The sequence below is a fragment of the Castor canadensis genome, chromosome 5, assembly GCF_047511655.1.
Source record: "Castor canadensis chromosome 5, mCasCan1.hap1v2, whole genome shotgun sequence".
Lineage (NCBI taxonomy): Eukaryota > Metazoa > Chordata > Mammalia > Rodentia > Castoridae > Castor > Castor canadensis.
In genome coordinates, this window is record NC_133390.1 from 86,351,309 (window position 1) to 86,370,119 (window position 18,811).

At 41.3% G+C, this 18,811-nt stretch overlaps 1 protein-coding gene across 5 annotated transcripts in view; it reads left to right on the plus strand.

Annotated features, from left to right (window-relative positions):
• Window positions 1–18,811, plus strand: part of Mcf2l2 (MCF.2 cell line derived transforming sequence-like 2) — a 210,382-nt gene that overhangs the window by 17,749 nt on the left and 173,822 nt on the right. The window contains exon 1 of one of the 5 annotated variants that reach the window (XM_074073655.1): window positions 17,005–17,123. The exons of the other annotated variants lie outside the window; for them this stretch is intronic. The gene's annotated coding sequence lies outside the window, so the exon portion shown is untranslated. Of the gene's footprint in view, window positions 1–17,004; window positions 17,124–18,811 lie in introns of those variants that run through there. 5 annotated transcript variants of the gene reach the window in all.

The window sequence follows — 18,811 nt, forward strand, 5'->3', positions numbered from 1 at the left end:
TAAGAACACACCTGCCATACAGTGTACTTTGGAGGTAGAGAAGCCATCGTGTGGTGAGGGCTGCGGTTCCATGTGTCATCATCACTATGGAGACCGTGAGGGTCTCGATTGGTCCATGCCTGCACTGCATGTGCTTTAAAGACATCTGAATGAAGACCTTTGGTAGGTCTCCCTTGGGAGAGTTTTATCCCAGAAGTAGGGGCTTGTGCTTTTGGTTTCCTCTTTGGCTGCAGTGGGTCATCACTGTGCCCTGGAGGCCCATGATGGGGTCCTCTGCTTTACCTTCACAGCAGAAGGTTTTGTCTTCAAAAGGCAAGAGAAGAGGATTTTTCATGGGCAGTTCTCTTTCTCCAAGTCTGCCACTCTGGCAAGGTCTCTCCAGCCTGCCAACGCATCCCTGGTCTAGAATGGTGTCTGTGAACTTCCGGTACCGTGGCTCTTGGTGCCTCTGTACACTCCCCTTGTCTGTACCCTAGGCTTTACACAACTCATTTAAAAGACTTGTATAGGTTCAAGAGAAGCTAGGGTTTTGTATTTTTCTGGCTTTTGTTGTTTTGTTAGGCTGGGGGGCAGGGACTGTCCTCTTTCCTGCATCTTGGGTTCCAGGGGAAGCAGAACACCTCCTTGGCTGTTTACCTTGTATGCCTTTCACAGAGAAGTGTACACGGCCTTTCTGTGTCGTGGTGTGGTTCTAGGCATACTGCTGTGTTTGTCACACTAGGACCTTTGCAAACTGTACCAGAAAACTGGGAATCAAAGGTTTCCCCTGTGTTTTACCAGGTGGTGGGATCTTGACTGTAAAAGAAATGTAGTATATTTTCAATGGTGCTAAGCATGATGAAATGCTTCCTCTCCTCTGCTGTCCAGGAAGGACCTAAACACCAGGGTCTCTTATGTTCGAGAGACTAAGCATGGGTATTGCTGAGCTGTGGCCAAGGACCTGCTTCAAAGACTCATCTGTGTTCCCTATTAAAAATGCTTCATATAGCTGGGCATTTCTGCTGAAATTACAATGAACTTAGCTGATGTTTAGATTTCTGTCAGAATACTTGACCTTATTGAGGATGAAAATGGAAGTGGTCCTATTCATCTTGGGATTTCCCACTGAAGGGTGAGGTTGTCACATCTGCTCTCTCTGGGTGTTAGTATGGCCCACCACAGGCACCTCTGAGCCCACGTCTGACCCCATGGGTGCTCCTTGTGAGTAATGGGAATTGATTGATTTGGATGAATCTAAAAAGAAGAGCTATCTCATTTCATGGACTTGTTAAATCCAAGTTTTCCTTCCTTTCCTTCCTCCCTTCCTCCCTTCCTTCCTCCCTCTTTCTCTCCATCCCTTCCTTCCTTCCTCCCTTCCCTCTGTTCCCCCTCTCTTTTCTCTCCCTCCCTCTCTTGTTTTCCTCCCTCCTCTCTCTCCCTCCCTCTTTTCTTCCTTCCTTCCTTCCTTATGGTGCTTGGGATCAAACCCAGGTGCTAGACAAGCACCCTACCACTGATCTGCCTCCCCTTTCTCCCTCCCTCCCTTCCTTCCTTCCTAGTCCTTTCTCCCTTCCTCTCTTCTTTTCCTGTATTCTCTCCCCTCTCTCCTTTTCTTCCCTCCCCCCTTCCTTCCTTGTGGTGCTTGGGATCAAACACAGGCCTGTGTATACTAGGTAAGCACCCTACCACTAAGCTACATCTCCAGCCCTCCAAACATTTTTTTCTTACTAGCAGGCAATAAAGATTTTAACAAGAGCTCTGGGAATTTAATATACTGTTGTCAAAGATGTGTGCATTTAAATTTAGGGTAGCAAAGAATAATTCCTGCTAGCAAGGGTTAGGGGCAGATTTGAACCCAGGCATTCTTGGCTCCAAAGCCTGAGTTCCTGATCACTCTCTTCCATGCTCCAGATTCTCCAGGCTGTGGAGTCTGTTGCATAACCTTGGAGCCACAGGCTCCCCTGGGCCTTGTCAGCAAAATGTATAGTCAGAGACTGAGATGACTGCTGTCTCTGGTGTTGCCTGTTTGCTGTGCTCCATTTCTCCCTTTGGTCTTTTCTTGCAGGTTGGTTCTCTATTCATTTATCAGTATATGGACCCCACATGGCCTCCCACTCACTACCCTCATCTAGCTCCAGGGATCATTGCCAGCTGATTCTCCATCTCTGGTCTCTCTATTCAAATCCTCTCTCTGGAGACACTCATTGGCCCAGATCAAAGGAAATGTAGGCATTTCTGATCCTATTAGCTCTGGGTCAGACAGTGGCTGTGCTTAGGATAGCGGAAGAAGTCCTTGGAGAAGAGGGCTTTGGACTGAATAGTTACCCTCAAACATGTTGAATAATTTGGCAAGCATTTGTGCTTTCAACTTTTAGTAAGAATATGAAGTATTTTGGCAGTTTTAAGGGCTGGTCCTTGAAAAAGAGAATCCTTGACCTGTGTTCAGTGTGCCTCTGCATCTTTGGAGGGTATTCCAAGGTTTATCTCCCCTAGGAGGATGCCTAGATACTCAGGTGCCACAGCTATATTAGGATGCCACTGGTTAGTGAACAGATATTTAGAGAGCATCCACCAAGAGCAAGGCTCCACACCAGGTGTTTGACCCATACCTTTTCCTGGAGAGAGGTGATAGAGAATCTGATGACCTGTACCTAACACAGCTGGGTAACCTACAAGCCCAACTTCACCCATAAAAATGGGATCTGAGGGGTTTGGACAGAGGCCTCCAAGCCACCAGACTGGAGGAGAGTTTGAGGCTCGGTCTGATGGTTATGTAAAGGGACAGTCCAACAAGTCACAAGGTGGTCCCTGACCAGTTGCTGTAAGAGTTTGGATGCTGAAGGCACTGTGAACCTTAGTGATTCAAAAATGCTCTTTATGAGAGGTGTGGTTTGGGCTTCATAGAGGAAGGAGGGGATGTAGGCAGGTGGAGGGGAAGCTTTCTAATCTGTGGGGAAGAGACACCAGCTTTGGGGATGGCATTGGTCTTCCTGTGCCCATTGTCCCTTCAGTCTATTTTTTGCTTAGTCAGTCACTCTTCCCTGGACAACCAGAAAGCCTTGAGCTCGGCCCAAAAGGAATGACCTCCACCTGGAAGGCGTCTCACTTTTCTTCCTTCTCCATAATCCATCCTTTTCTGGGTGAGATACTGGAGAAGCTGGAAGACGTGGAAATAATATTTGAAATGATGTTATAGCTGTCATTCATTTCCTGCCTATTTAGTGTCAATTGTGTGTGTGGTATACATTGTTGACTTAATTATATTTCATTGGAAGTGCAGCCCATTTTTATGGAGGAGGAATTTGAAGCCTAAATGGGTAAGGAAACTTGCCCAAGGTCATGCTTTGTGGAGAGGTCAGAAATGAAAGTCAGATCTGGCTGGCTCCCAAACCTATAGGTCACATTTGATTTAATTTCCCATTACAGAGTTGTGTATACACATGCAAATCATAGAAGTGTGACCAATGAGTTTAAAAGCTGTTCTTTAAAAAGAAAAGAAAAACTAAAGAAGCTGAATGCTTTAGTCCCTGAGAGTATTTTATAAGCCACTTGAAAAGTGGATTTATTAATAGTCACTTTCTTCCAAAGAAAAACCTCCAGTTAAAACCAGAGGGTCTTGTAGTCTTTAAACACGCAGAGGGAGGTAATAAATAGGCAACAGTTGGACAGGAATAAGGCTTTGTTAAGGAAGAAACTTTCAGGAGTGTTGCGACTTACACTTTCTATGATAAGCACTAGAATTTTTTAAGGTAAATAGAGATATAACCTCCTGATAGTGGCAAGGTAACAGCACTTTTATTTAGTGTACAAGAATTCTTATATTTACAAGACTTGTACTATGAGGGAGATTCAAGTACAAAGTATATATATGCAGACAAACTACAGGTCCCAAAATATTTGTATACTTTGGCTTAGAAGAGATACTTGTGAATTTCTTTGCTCAGTTATTTGACTCCAGACCTGTGCAGCTCAGGTTTGCTATGTGTGTCTGTTTGTTTTTCCACTGCTAACAGATCAGTTTCATTGTAGCCTTCTCTTTCTGTACTCCCAGAAGCTAGAATTAATTCAGTCATGGAGGGGAAAGAGATCCTTGGGCCTGTGACATCTTATGTAACCCCCAGTTTAAGACTAACCACATGTACAAGCGCCTCTGGATGGGGTAGGAAGGGGTGGGCATGACCTCTGCCCATGACTGCTGGTCCCAGGTGACTGCCCCCATTGCTGCAGCTCCAGTGTCCTGCTGGCTTCCAGGGAGAAGGAATGGATGCCCTTCTGGAGCTTACGGCCTAAAGGGGAGGCAGGCAGTAAGCTAACATAAGACAAGGCTGGGTAAAGTCAACCAGGGCTTAAGCTGGACTTGAAGCTTACCCTCAGCATTGGACATATATTCCTCTCTGCTTCTGGGCTTCCCCAGGTGCTGCCCTTCTTTTGAATCTGCTTGATTCAATTGTGAAGCCTGACTTTCTTCCCCAATATCTCAAAAATCATGCACCCAGAGGATGAGGGTGGAGTTCAGGGGGAAATTTTTTACCATGGGAGAAAAACAGTCCTGGTCTAGCAACACAGACACTTGGAAATGGAGCTGCAGGCATCACTGTCCTCAGTGACCCCTCAGATGCTGGAGCAGCCAGGGGACACTTTCGGGATAGTGATGCCTCTTTTTATTCTCCCTGGGTCTCCCTTCTCCTGCCTTGCCTTCCTCTTTCTCCTTCTCCCCTGGTGAAGTATGGTTGGTATGGGACCTGGGGTAGAAAGATGGCCTCATGGACTCTTGCATTCACACCCTTCTGCTTCTTGTTCCATTTTGCTTCCATTGCATTATTTATCTCTCCACGACCAGAAACTGTGCTTGCAAAGGAGAAAGTTGTCAGGCTGTGAAATGGGATTTTAGACCTTGACATATGGTTCAGAGCCGAGAAGGAAAATTCCACTACAGCCTGGTTTGCCCTTCGGGTGTGGGGTGAGCATTTTCTCCCTTAGTACCTTGGGAAAACTAACCCAGATTTTAAAGAGAAAAATCGTGTTTCCTGGTCATTTTCTGAGGCTTTGCAGTAAAATCTAAAAAAGAAGCAGACAAAATAGAGAGGGGAGTGAGTATTCTATAGCATTTCATAACGGCTTTAAAAACCTCTGCTTATAAAATTAACACATGGTGTGTGTTTAAGGTTTGGAAAGCTCAGTCTCAAGATGTCAGTTCTTCCTAAACTGATCTATGAATTACACACAAGTTCAATCAAAAAGACTAGTGAGCATTTTTGTAGAAATGTAGAATCAGCTAAAAAATACTACATAGGCAAAAGAAATTATAATTGCCAATTTTTGAAAAAAGAACAAATTTAGAGGACTTACACTTCCCAGTTTCAAGACTTGTAATGCAAAGTAATCAATGGCATTGGTAAAAGGATAGACGTATAGCCCAGTGGAACATGATGGAGAATTCCTGCACAAATATGGCTGACTGATTTTTGACTAAACTACAAAAGCAATTAAATAAGGAAGTATGTAAAACAGGCAACTTTAACAAATGGTGCCAAAACAATTGAACAAAAAATTGTACCTTGTTCTGTATATCTACATCACCTCAGCTATAGAAATTAACTCAAAGTCACCATGAACCTAAATGTAAAGCCTAGTTCGAAATCTGTTAGAAAACATAGAAGAAAATCTTTGTGACCTTGGTTTCACAAAGAGTTTTTAGGTCAAAACCAAAAGTATGATTCATAAAAGAACAACTAGATAAATTATACTTCATCAGAAATAAATATTTTTCTCTACGAAAGACCTATTGAAAGCCAGGCATGGGGTCACACCTGTAATCCAGCTCCCTAGAAGTGACAATAGGAAGATCGGAGTTCTAAGACCAGCCTGGGCAAAAGCATGAGATCCTACTGAAAAGCAAACAACCTAAAAGCAAAAGGACTGGGGGCAGGGCTCAAGTGGCAGAGTATTTGCCTAGAAAGCAGAAGCCTGAATTCAATACCCAGTAACACACACACACACACACAGTCACAAAAGACCTCTTAAGGTATTTGTGAATCACTTATCTGACAAAGGAATTCTGTCCAGAACATGTAGAGAACTCTCAAACTTAACAATAAAAATATGGGCAAAATGATTGAGTGGACGCTTCACTAAAGACCATCTACAGATGGCGAATAAGCACATGAAAGTATTTTCAGCATTCATGTCACCAGGGAAATTGTACACCATTTACACCAGCTAAAAATGATGATTCCAAGTCATAGTAAAGATGAGGACAGACTGGATGTCTCACATACTGTTGGTGGGAATGTGAGTTGGCACAGCCTGTGCCAGTTTCTTATAAAGGTAAACATCTACTTACCATACAACCCAGTAATCCCACTCCAAAGAAATGAAAACTCATAGTCACTCAAAGATCTGTACTGGAATGGTCATAGCAGCTTAACTCTTAACCAGTAAAAACTGGATGCAGGCAAATGCACCTCTCTTGGATAAACAAACTGTGGCATGCCTATACAGTGAAAATTCAATAATAAAAAGAAATGAGTTATTGATACACATGTCAATGCAAATAAATACGAAGTGCATTGTGCTGAGAGAAAGGTGCCAGACTCAAAAGGTGCACACTAAATGAATTCCATCCAAAACCATAGGAATGAGGTGGTTGCTGGAGGTTAAGTTTGGGTGGGTGGATTGACTACAACTCTGTATCCTGATTGTGGTGATTGTTAAATGACTGCACATTTGTCAGCACTCATACAACTGTACACCAAAAAGAATGCGTTATGCTGTGTGTTAACTTTCTATTACTTTAACAAAATACCTGAGATATCAATTTATAAAAGTTTATTTTGGCTCATTGTTTTGGAGGTTCCACTTCATAATCCATGGGCCCTATTGCTCTGGGTCTGTGGCAAGGCAGCACGTCATGGCAGAAGTGTGGTGTGGAATGAAACTGCTTACATCATGAGCCAGGGAACAAAGAAAAAGGAAGGGTCTGAGATTCCACAGTTTGGTTCAGGAGCACTCCGCAGTGACTGTGGGGAGGTCCTGCCTCTTAAAGCTTCCACTGTGTCCCAATAGCGTCCCCCTGGGGACCAAGCCTTTAACTCGTGGGCCTTTGGGGGACACCGTACATCCACACTACACCCATTCTGTATATTGGTTTTAAAAACACATTTATGTGCTTTTTTGCCATTTGAATTTCTTCTTTTGAGAAAGTTCTGTTAAGTTCAGTTGCCCATTTTTTAATTGGTTCATTGATTTTAGGAGAGTTTAGTTTCTTAAGTTCCCTGTATATTCTGGTTATCACGGTTTTCTCCCACTCTGTGGGGTGGTCTCTTCCATTTAGAGACCATTTTTTTTGTTGTGCAGAAGCTTTTTAATTTTATGAAGTACCATTTGTCTATCCTTTCTCTCAGTTGCTGGGCTGCTGGGGTTGTATTGAGGAAGTCCTTGCCTATACCATCTCTAGCCATAAAGGAAATGCAAATTAAACCCACACTAAGAGTCCACCTCACCCCTGTTAGAATAGCCATCATCAAAAACACCACCAACAACAAATGTTGGTGAGGATGTGGGGAAAAAGGAACCCTAATCCACTGCTGGTAGGAATGCAAGCTGGTGCAACCACTCTGGAAAAAAATTTGGAGACCTCTTAAAAATCTAAACATGGACCTGTCATATGATCCAGCAATCCCACTCTTGGGGATATACCCAAAGGAATGCAACACAGGTTACTCCAGAGGCACCTGCACAACCGTGTTTATTGCAGCACTATTCACAATAGCCAAGTTATGGAAACAACCAACATGCCCCACTATTGATGAATGGATCAAGAAAATGTGGTATTTATACACAATGGAATTTTACTTAGCCATGAAGAAGAATGAAATCTTATCATTTGCAGGTAAATGGATGGAACTAGAGAACATCATTCTGAGTGAGGTCAGCCAAGCTCAGAAGACCAAAAATCATATGTTCTCCCTCATATGTGGACTTTAGATCTAGGGCAAATGCAGCAATGTGGTTGGACTGGGATCACATGACAAGGGGAGAGCACATATGGGTGATATAGAAATAGGTAGAAAACCCAAAACATGAAAGCATTTGATCTCCCCATTCCAGAGGAGCTAATACAGAAACCTTAAAGCAACAGAGGTTATTAGGAGAAGGGGATCAGTAACCAGGGTAAACATCAGTTAGAGATGAATCAACACGGGTCATAACATGTATACACGAAAGCAATGCTAGGAATATTTCTGGATAGCTATCCTCAACTCAACTAGCAAAAACACTTTGTCTTCCTTATTATGCTTGTCTCTTTTCTTCAACAAAACTAGTGATAAAGGCAGAACAGGACCTGCCTGGAACTGAAGAGGGAAAGGAGGAGAGGGTGGGAGAGGGGGACAGCAGGGAGAAATGACCCAAACAATGTATGCACATGTGAATAAATGAATAATTAAAAAAACACACTTAAAAAGCAGTAGCAAAAAGAAAGAACATAGAAAAATTATATATACTCATTGCACAATATTTGGAAAATACAGAATGGTCATCCTTTCAGCATGTGTACTCCAGTTTGTTTCCTTCAGTATTTTTGCATAATTAAAATGATATGACCCAGCTCTCTTTATAAATATATCCGATACGTTCCTCATATAATTATGTAAATTATGTTCCACTTTTAAAAACTGTATTCTACCTTATAAACAATTCCATATACTATAAAACATATTTGTATCATAACTCATTTAACTGTTATCTGATTGTTGGTCATATAGGCTGTTTCCAGTTTCTCAACATTATTTTTAAAATGCAGGAAGCAGGGAAATAGAACAATGAAGCCTTTTGCAGTTGTTTTAGGTGGGGAGAGAAGGAGGATGAGGGGAGAGATGGTGGGGTAAACCTAACCAGTGTACAATGTAAGGCTCTTCAGAAATGTTATAGTGAATCCCCTGTCTAATTAATGAATGCTAATAAAAATGAAAAAATTAAAATGCAGGAAGCATCTTTGTTCAGAATTACTTGCATGCATTTCACACATTTCCAATTGTTTTTTAAGGATAGAGTTCTAGAAAATGTTATTGGATCAAAGAATATAAATATAATAAGTTGTGAGATATAGCTCATACCTGTAATCCCAGATTCTTGGGAGGATTGAGGTTCGAGGCCAGTCTGGGGGGAAAAAAAGTTAGGGAGACCCCATCTCTTTTTTTTTTTGTCTTTTCTTTTTTGGTGCTGGGATCGAACCCAGGGCCTCGTGCATGCTAGGCAAGCGCTGTAACACTGAGCTACAGCCCAGCTCCCCCATCTCAATCAATAAGAAGGTTGTGGCAGCACATACCTGTGGTCACAGCTATTTGGAAAACTGTAGGTAGGAGAATTGTGGTCTCAGGCTTGCCCAGGCAAAAACTATGAGATCCTACCTGAAAAATAACTAAAAGCAAAAAAGGACTGAGGTTGTGGTTCAAGTGGTAGAGTGCCTACCTAGCAAGCTTGTAGGCCTTGAGTTCAAACCTCAGTACCAACAAAACCCCCCAAAATGTTTTGGTCAAATTGCCTTCTGAGAAACTTACACCATTTTAATAGTTCATTAACAGGGTGTAGAGCTCTTGTTTTATCCAAATCTCTTCAGCAGCATTTGTGATTTGTTTTCTCACATGTCAAATAGGGTGATAACAGAACCTGTACGGTTGTTTTGAGATGATGCATGTTATATGATGTTGTTAGCTTTTTGGTGATGACTATTTTGTTGTTTATTATCTGAATTTTTGCTTGTTTAATAGATGAAAGTGATATGGTACTCATTTTAATGGAATTTTTAAGTAACTAATAGGCTATCATAATTTTAAAATATGATTATTAGCTGTTTTAATTTTTGCACTGTGATTTGTTCATGGATAGTTTGGGACCAAGATATGTTTTTGTGGGACTGATTGAGTGGCTCCACCACTCCACAGGTAGAGTGCCTGCTTTGCAAGCATGAGGTCCTGAGTTCAAACCCCAGTATTGAAAAGAAAAAAAAAAGATATTTTTCATAGTTTTTTTCCATGCTAAAGATTTAAGTCTTTGTTACATTTATATCAGGTAGTTTTTTTATTTTCCATTTTTCCTGTTTACTTAATAATTTTGTTCTTGCCTGTAATCCTAGCTACTCAGGAGGCAGAGATCAGCAGGATTGAGGTTCAAAGCCAGCCCAGGCAAATAGTTCCCAATACCCTATCTCAAAAAAACACAACACAACATAGGGCTGGTGGAGTGGCTCAAGTGGTAGAGTGCTGCCTAACAAGCGTGAAGTCCTGGTTCAAACCCTAGTACTGCCAAAAGAAAAAAAGAAAAATTTTGTTTTGATGTCTTTTGTTTGTTTGTGTTTTGGCAGTGCTGGGGATCGAACCTAGGGACTGTGCATGCTAGGCAATTTCTCTACCATTGAACTACAACCTCAGCCCTTGATGTCTTTGAATATGTAAAGGTTTAAGATTTTATGTAATCAGATTTGTAGATCTTTTATTATGATTTCTTCTATTGCTTTTATATCTTTCCTTACATAAAAAATAAGTAAATAACCATCGGTTTTCTTCTAGTTCCTTTTAGTGTTTTAATTTTTTTACTTTTAATTTTTTTTTGGTGGGATTTGAACTCAGGGCCTCACACTTGCTAGGGAGGTGCTCTACCACCTGAGACACTTCGCCATCCCTGTTTAGTAACTGAGATTGGATAATTTATAAAGGAAAGAGCTTTATTTTGGCTTATGATTCTGGGGCTGTTGTTGATGTTCGCTTGGCTTCTGGTGAGGGCTTTGTGCTGCTTTCATTCATGGTGGGGGGTAGAAGGAGAAGCAGACATGAGCAAAAGAAAGGGGGAGCATAGGAGGCCAGACACTTTATAACAGACCACTGTCTTGAAAACTAACCCACTCTCATGGGAGCTACATTAATTCAGTCACGAGGGCAGAGCCCCAGGGAACCAAATACCTCTTAAAGACTCCCCTCCACCTCCTAATCCTGTTATATTGGCAATTAAGTCTCCACACGAGTTTTGACGGGGACCAGGCACATCCAAATCACAGCTGGCCTCCATGTGGGGAATCAGACACCCTGGTATGTTGCTGCTGGTGGAAATGCAAATGGGTATTAGATGACCTTCAGACTTTGCATTTAACCTAAGTTAACATAGTCACGATACCTAATGATAGAGAAAAAGGAGTTTGCTACGTTTGAGTCTCAAATTATATTAAATTTATTCCTCTTAATTTGGTTATTTTCTCAAAATATTTACATGCAGTTTACACCAACCAAGAAGATTACTCAATAGTAACCTCTAACCTTAAAAAGTCTCTCTGGTACCACTGCCTGGGAGAAACTTTGGCAATTCTCTGTTAGTTGAGTGTATACCTATCCTCTGATTTCAGCACTTTTGGTGTTCATCCAAGAGAAGTGGAGCCAGATGGTCACACAGAGGTCTTTACGTGAATGTTCGTGCAATCTTGTTTATTTTTTTTTCTGTTTGATTCCCAGCTCCATTGTTTATACTTTTTTTAAAAAATTGTTTTATTATTCATACGTGCATACAAGGCTTGGGTCATTTCTCCCTCCTGCCCCCACCCCTTCCCTTACCACCCACTCCACCCCCTCCCTCTCCCTCCCACCCCCTCAATACCAGGCAGAAACTATTTTGCCCTTATTTCTAATTTTGTTGAAGAGAGAGTATAAGCCATAACAGGAAGGAACAAGGGTTTTTGCTGGTTGAGATAAGGATAGCTATACAGGGCATTGACTCATATTGATTTCCTGTGCGTGTGTGTTACCTTCTAGGTTAATTCTTTTTGATCTAACCTTTTCTCTAGTTCCTGGTCCCCTTCTCCTATTGGCCTCAGTTGCTTTTAAGGTATCTGCTTTAGTTTCTCTGCGTTAAGGGCAACAAATGCTAGCTAATTTTTTAGATGTCTTACCTATCCTCACCCCTCCCTTGTGTGCTCTCGCTTTTATCATGTGCTCAAAGTCCAATCCCATTGTTGTGTTTGCCCTTGATCTAATGTCCACATATGAGGGAGAACATACGATTTTTGGTCTTTTGGGCCAGGCTAACCTCACTCAGAATGATGTTCTCCAATTCCATCCATTTACCAGCGAATGATAACATTTCATTCTTCTTCATGGCTGCATATAATTTCATTGTGTATAGATACCACATTTTCTTAATCCATTCATCAGTGGTGGGGCATCTTGGCTGTTTCCATAACTTGGCTATTGTGAATAGTGCCACAATAAACATGGGTATGCAGGTGCCTCTGGAGTAACCTGTGTCACAGTCTTTTGGGTATATCGCAATCTTGTTTATATGATAACCCAAATTGGACAAAACCTGAATGCTCATCAGCAGGTGAAGGAACAAACCATAGCTATTCATAAGATGGACTACAGCTCAGCCATAAAAACGCATGCACTCCTGATGAGCACAATACAGGAGAGAAAGAAGCTTGCCACAAAGAATGAGCACTAGATGATCACATCATAGGGAATTTTTGAGCATAACTAATCTGAAAAAAAATTGCGGGCTGGGATGTAGCCCAGTAGTAGAACACTTGCCTAGTGTGCATGAGGCTTGGGTTCCATCCCCAGCAACACACACACACACAACAGTGGTTGCCTGGGGGATTAGGAACCAGGGTTAATTGAGAAGAGACATGAAATACTTTCTGGGGTGATGGAAATGTTCTGTATCCTGAAAGGGGATTGGGTTCTATGGATGTGTTCTTTTGTCAAAACTTGTTGAAATGTATAGTTCAGATATCAATATTCTACTCTATTTTAATGTTCTCCCTGCAAAGAAAGTTAAAAATATGTTTTAAAAAAAATCTTTAAGTTTCTTCTTGGTCAGTTGCAAGCCTTACTGTCAGATGATAGAATTAAAGATTAGGCATTTGGATACAAGACACATTGTGCTTTTTCTTTAAATCTTGGAGCACAACATTCGTAAGTCATAACATTAAGCATGAAAAACACAAATAAAATTCATTAGAAAAAGCGCCTCCCCAAGTACAGCATCCTCTGCACAGCACAGTTCTGAAAGGTGAACTCACTTTTTCTCACATGGTACTTGGGGGCGATCTTGGTCACATCATGGCAGACAAAGAGCTCCCTTCACTTGAGAATCATGGTATCAGACTCACTTCTGACCCTAGGAGCAGTGGGAGAGGTCTCTACATCCCATCTGAGGACAGGGGTCTTTGCCATCCGCTGTCTTCTATATTGCTCACTTGGACAGTGAGATTTTGGCTGCAGTGTTAAGTCTCTGGATTTTATTTGTTGAAAAACTGGAGAAGTTGGAAGAGAAGTAATGCAGAATTGTGACCCAACAGAAGGGTTTTTCTTAAGAATATTCTTTAAAGAGTTTATCCCTATTTATGTTAAATACCCAATGACCTACTGTCTCATGATGTGATACCTTGAAAACAACATTCTAGTATTTTCCTTTCTATCCCAATGTCCTCATCCCCCAGCTTCCCTTTTGTTTCCAAATGAGAAAGTCTGGTAGTCTGTTGTGACTGTAATCCTGTGAGCACTCACCAATCCAGAGGATCAACTCTCAGCAATAAAATGACCTTGAGTGAACTTCAGAGAGATTAGCCAGCAGTGGATTAAGCATGTTTTGTGAATGCACTGCCTAGAGAGGAATGGAAAGGGAGACGGGGGTGACATGGATTCCTGGAATCCCATGGCTGCCCAGTGTGCAAAGTGTGAGCGGCCAGACCCCAGAAGCTCACCGTACACGCTGGTGCGGATAACAGAGGCAGAGATGAGGGCCTACCACCACTTCCTAGGAAGCTGTGTCAGGCTAGAATACAGGGCTAAACAAGGTACCTTGAGAACAATGTGCTTTTGTTTTATGTGTGTTTTGTCATTTATCTGCATGCTTACCAGAATAATGGTTTAATTGAGAAATTTTATATTTAAAAATTTTATTTTGCAATTAAATCTCTTGTTAAAGAAGCATCAGCCAGCTATTCCAATATTATAAATGATCATTTATTGAGGTAGAGTCATACTAAAAATATTTCAAATATTTTGAAATCAGGTTGTAAGCTAGGATACATAGATATGAGCTTATCTTAAAAGCATCAATATGTATGTAATAATATATATATGCATATTGAATATTCAATACCAATATGATAACTGGTTCATTTTTGGATAAAGGAGTGATGAGTTACTTTTCCTATTTTTGTCCAGTTGTATTCTCTATTAAAAATAAAAACCCAACATATATTGCTTTTGGAAAGTGAAAATAAGAATTGAAATTACAAACTTCACATTCCTGAAGAACAATGTTAAGTCTGGATGGATTCATGTTAGACATGTAGGCTAATAGCAGACAGATGGGCTGAGGGAAAAAGAATCTCCCTTCCCTTCGTTGGGCTGATGAGAAGGCGATCATCTCCCAGTGCTCTCCATGCATGTGGAGGACATGCCAGCAAGACAAATGCTCCAAGAGCCAAAGCAACCACTTGTTTCTAAAGCTGCTGCTTTTATGGATCGCTTGTTGCTGTGCTCCCACTTTTTTTTTTTTTTTTGCCCTGAAACTATTTATAATATATTTATTCCCTTTGGATTATGGCTAGAGAAAATGATTAAGTCACATGTCTCTCTCATTACTCTATTTACACTTGAAACCTGCTTCTTCAAGAGAAGTGAGTTATTAAATGGAGAGGTATGGTTTTAAAATAAATTCATGGTTGCTGTACTGTACTTTCTGATTGCGATATGACTCGTGCTCGTGTTGTGTTTCATACCATGTACTTATACTGTATAAATACTACTCTAGAGTCTCAAAGGCAGGGGCTACTAAACGTTTGCTCCTTGGGGAAGAATGACTTCAGAATCAGATTTTGCTTTCTTAAAACACAAATCTGCTCAACTGTACATGCACAAAGATCTTTACAGGGCTTGACTTCAGATATAAATTATTGCCCTAATTTTATAAAAGTTAAATCATAATAAGGGGGCTACAGTCTTGCTAATGAATAAAAGGAACTTGTGCATTCTGTGCTCACAGCATAACATACACAATTGTCACTCTCCTCCCCTCCCAAAGAAGGTTGTGAAATGTTCACCCACCTGTCACTTGGTCATTTTATTCTGTGTGCAACTCAGGACAACAATGAAAGATTGAGCATATGTAAGTTTTGTGAATCTGCAAATGGCCTTTCTGACATTCCTGCTCTGTCTGTGGTCTGCCATCCGCTAACCTCAGAGGTGTCACCCTATAACTTGGAAGAGGGAAGAGAGAGTGGAGAACATCCTCCAGTCTCATAAACACCTCAATTCAGAGGCAAGACATCATTTTTGCTCACCTCCTCTTGGTATCTGCTAGCCATCTGACCATAACTGGAGGAGGGTGGGAGATGGAGTTCCTAGCTAGGATGCCAACTTCCTGTGATAATGTTACTATGTGGGACAGGAATTGTGATTTAAGAAGCTCTGCTCTAGGGGCAATATTTATAAAAATGCAGATGGAGCACTTTGAAATCTTACTATTACAGAAGAGCCTTTCTGGAGAGATTAGGCTTTTTCACAGATTTTCTTAGTCTCTAGGGCCTGATTGCTTTCTATTCAGAATTGGGCCTGGTTTTGCCAATGCTGGACATACGGAGGGTTACAGAAATACTCAGAATGTCATTTCCAGTTATGGTTGCTAAGGGAATTCTTTGTAGAGTGTGCTAGTCAGCTTTCTGTGACTGTAACCCAATACCTAAGGTAATAAATTTATAAAGAGGAAAGGTGTATTTTGGCTATCAGTTTTAGGAGTGTCAGTCCATGGCTTATAGGCCTGTGTTGGACCTGTGGCAAGGAAGCACATCAGGGCAGGGGCCATGTGTTTACCACATGGTTGAAAGTGAAAAAGTGGAGGAGGTTGGGCTGGAGTCCCATTATTCCCTTCCAGCTTAGTCCCCAAGGATTGGGAGAACTCCCACTAGGCTCTACCTCTTAAAAGTTTCCATGACCTCCCCATAGCACCAAGCTGGGAACTAATTCTTTGGCATATGGAGGACATTTAAGATCCAAACTATAGCTCATAGAAATTCCCCCCTCTGCCTCAGTAGAATGCTTGTCTCACACAGGGCTCCAATGTGAACTGTTAGCAGAAATTAAGAAGCTTTAAAAAGTATCAAGTTTATCAGTTATAGAAAAACAAAGAGAGAAAGGGATTTGGATAAGTACAGAACCACTTATGCCTAATAACACTTTAATTGTTCTCAAGGCACTTTCAAATAGGCTCCCTTCCAGGATTTGCAGAGCCTGAGGCATGAGTGCAAATAAAGACCCTCGTACTACTGTTAAATAAAATCAATGCTTAGTGTGTCTTATAGTCACATATAAACTTATTTGTATATTTTAATATATTCTATTTTCGTACTTTGACAAATATACCCTCACAATAATTAAATTAAAAATATAAAGCTACAGTTTTTATGTAACAGAAAAATCAGAAAATATTAAAGATGGCTAAACTGAATTATTGCCCATGACTGAGTGTGTGACAGGTCAATTATACTTGAGTGAGAAATGAACATAAGCTGTGAGTCATGAGTTATTCATAGATATGTTTTGTCATGCATTCATGTCAGCAAAGCCACTATGCTATAATTGAGATTTTCACATGATTTGAGCTCTGATAAGAGCAGTGGATCTAGCTATTTATTTATTTTGACAGTACTGAGGTTTGAACTCCAGACTTCATTCTTGCAAAGCAGGCACTCTACCACTTGAGCCAGTCTGCCAGCCCCAAGAATGGTGAGCTAAGTAAAATATAATTGTGTTTAATGAGTTCAAAATTTGAGTGTGTTTGCATCACGAATTAGAAGAGAAAGAAAAGGGAGCACTGATGTTTGCTAGTAGTGGATGTGAATCTTCACAGTGAAAATCAGCAGTAGTCATGCCACAGGGCAAGAAGGCCTTGACAGATTCATTAATTTGTCTTTTCTCTTACTGAAGCACTTCCCCTGCTGAAGTCCTCCCTGAGCTCTGCAGCAGCGTGTGTCCCTGATGTCAGCAGTGGCACAGTTCCCAAACAATCATAACATTTGGACACAGTCATCTTGTCCTTTGAGGACATAGACCAAGAGGTGTGGAATGTCTGCCGGGACCTGACCAGCACAAGTGAGGAGGTGTTCTGAGCTACCCTGCACCCACCAGCATTGAGCTCTGGTCCCTGGGTCACTTCCATGCATGTTTATGGGAGGGGCATTGACATGTGGAGCCCTCAAAAGTGCAGAGCCTGAGGGGGGAGGGGAGTAACAGCAAACTTGCTGGGGGGATGGAAGTGTCCATATCTTGCTGTGTAGTATGGTTACATCTGAGTGTATATTTGTCAAATCCATTAAGCTGTACCCTTAAGATTTGTGCATTTTCAAATTAAAACCACACTAAGATTCCACCTCACCCCTGTTAGAACAGCCATCATCAGCACCACCACCAACAACAGGGGTTGGCGAGGATACCGGGAAAAAGGAACCCTCTTACACTGTTGGTGGGAATGTAGACTAGTACAACCACTCTGGAAAAAAATTTGGAGGCTACTTAAAAAGCTAGACATCGATCTACCATTTGATCCAGCAATACCACTCTTGGGGATATACCCAAAAGACTGTGACACAGGTTACTCCAGAGGCACCTGCACACTCATGTTTATTGCGGCACTATTCACAATAGCCAAGTTATGGAAACAGCCAAGATGCCCCACCACTGACGAATGGATTAAGAAAATGTGGTATCTATACACAGTGGAATTTTATGCAGCCATGAAGAAGAACGAAATGTTATCATTCGCTGGTAAATGGATGGAATTGGAGAACATCATTCTGAGTGAGGTTAGCCTGGCCCAAAAGACCAAAAATCGTATGTTCTCCCTCATATGTGGACATTAGATCAAGGGCAAACACAACAATGGGATTAGACTATGAGCACATGATAAAAGCGAGAGCACACAAGGGAGGGGTGAGGATAGGTAAGACACCTAAAAAACTAGCTAGCATTTGTTGCCCTTAACGCAGAGAAACTAAAGCAGATACCTTAAAAGCAACTGAGGCCAATAGGAAAAGGGGACCAGGAACTAGAGAAAAGGTTAGATCAAAAAGAATTAACCTAGAAGGTAACACACACGCACAGGAAATCAATGTGAGTCAATGCCCTGTATAGCTATCCTTATCTCAACCAGCAAAAACCCTTGTTCCTTCCTGTTATTGCTTACACTCTCTCTACAACAAAATTAGAAATAAGGGCAAAATAGTTTCTGCTGGGTATTGGGGGGGGAGAGGGAGGGGGTGGAGTGGGTGGTAAGGGAGGGGGTGGGGGCAGGGGGGAGAAATGAACCAAGCCTTGTATGCACATATGAATAATAAAAGAAAAAGGAAAAAAAAAGATTTGTGCATTTACTGCTTATAAATGAGCCTTCAATAAAGTACTTTAGCATAAAAAACAGAGGCTTCCACAGCACACTTTCTATAGGCAAACTGAAGGAGTTCCATGTGTTTCCACAACTGTGTCAGGTGTCCTCACTAGCCCGCATACGTGCACAAACACACCACATGCTTTCTTCTCTTTCAACCTGGCTGCAGTGACCTTTGTGTGCATGACATTATATCCTAAATCATTTTGTGTTGTCATGATTACTTTCATTTTCCATTCATAAATAATATTACAGTCTATTTGTGCATATAAAGTGATTTTTATTATGTTCTGTGCTTTTGGATATGGAATGAATGAGTAAAATAATGAAGCTTGAAGTGGCTACACATGAAGCCATGCATCTCAGTGATTAAGAGGTTGAACTTTGGCATTCAAGAACA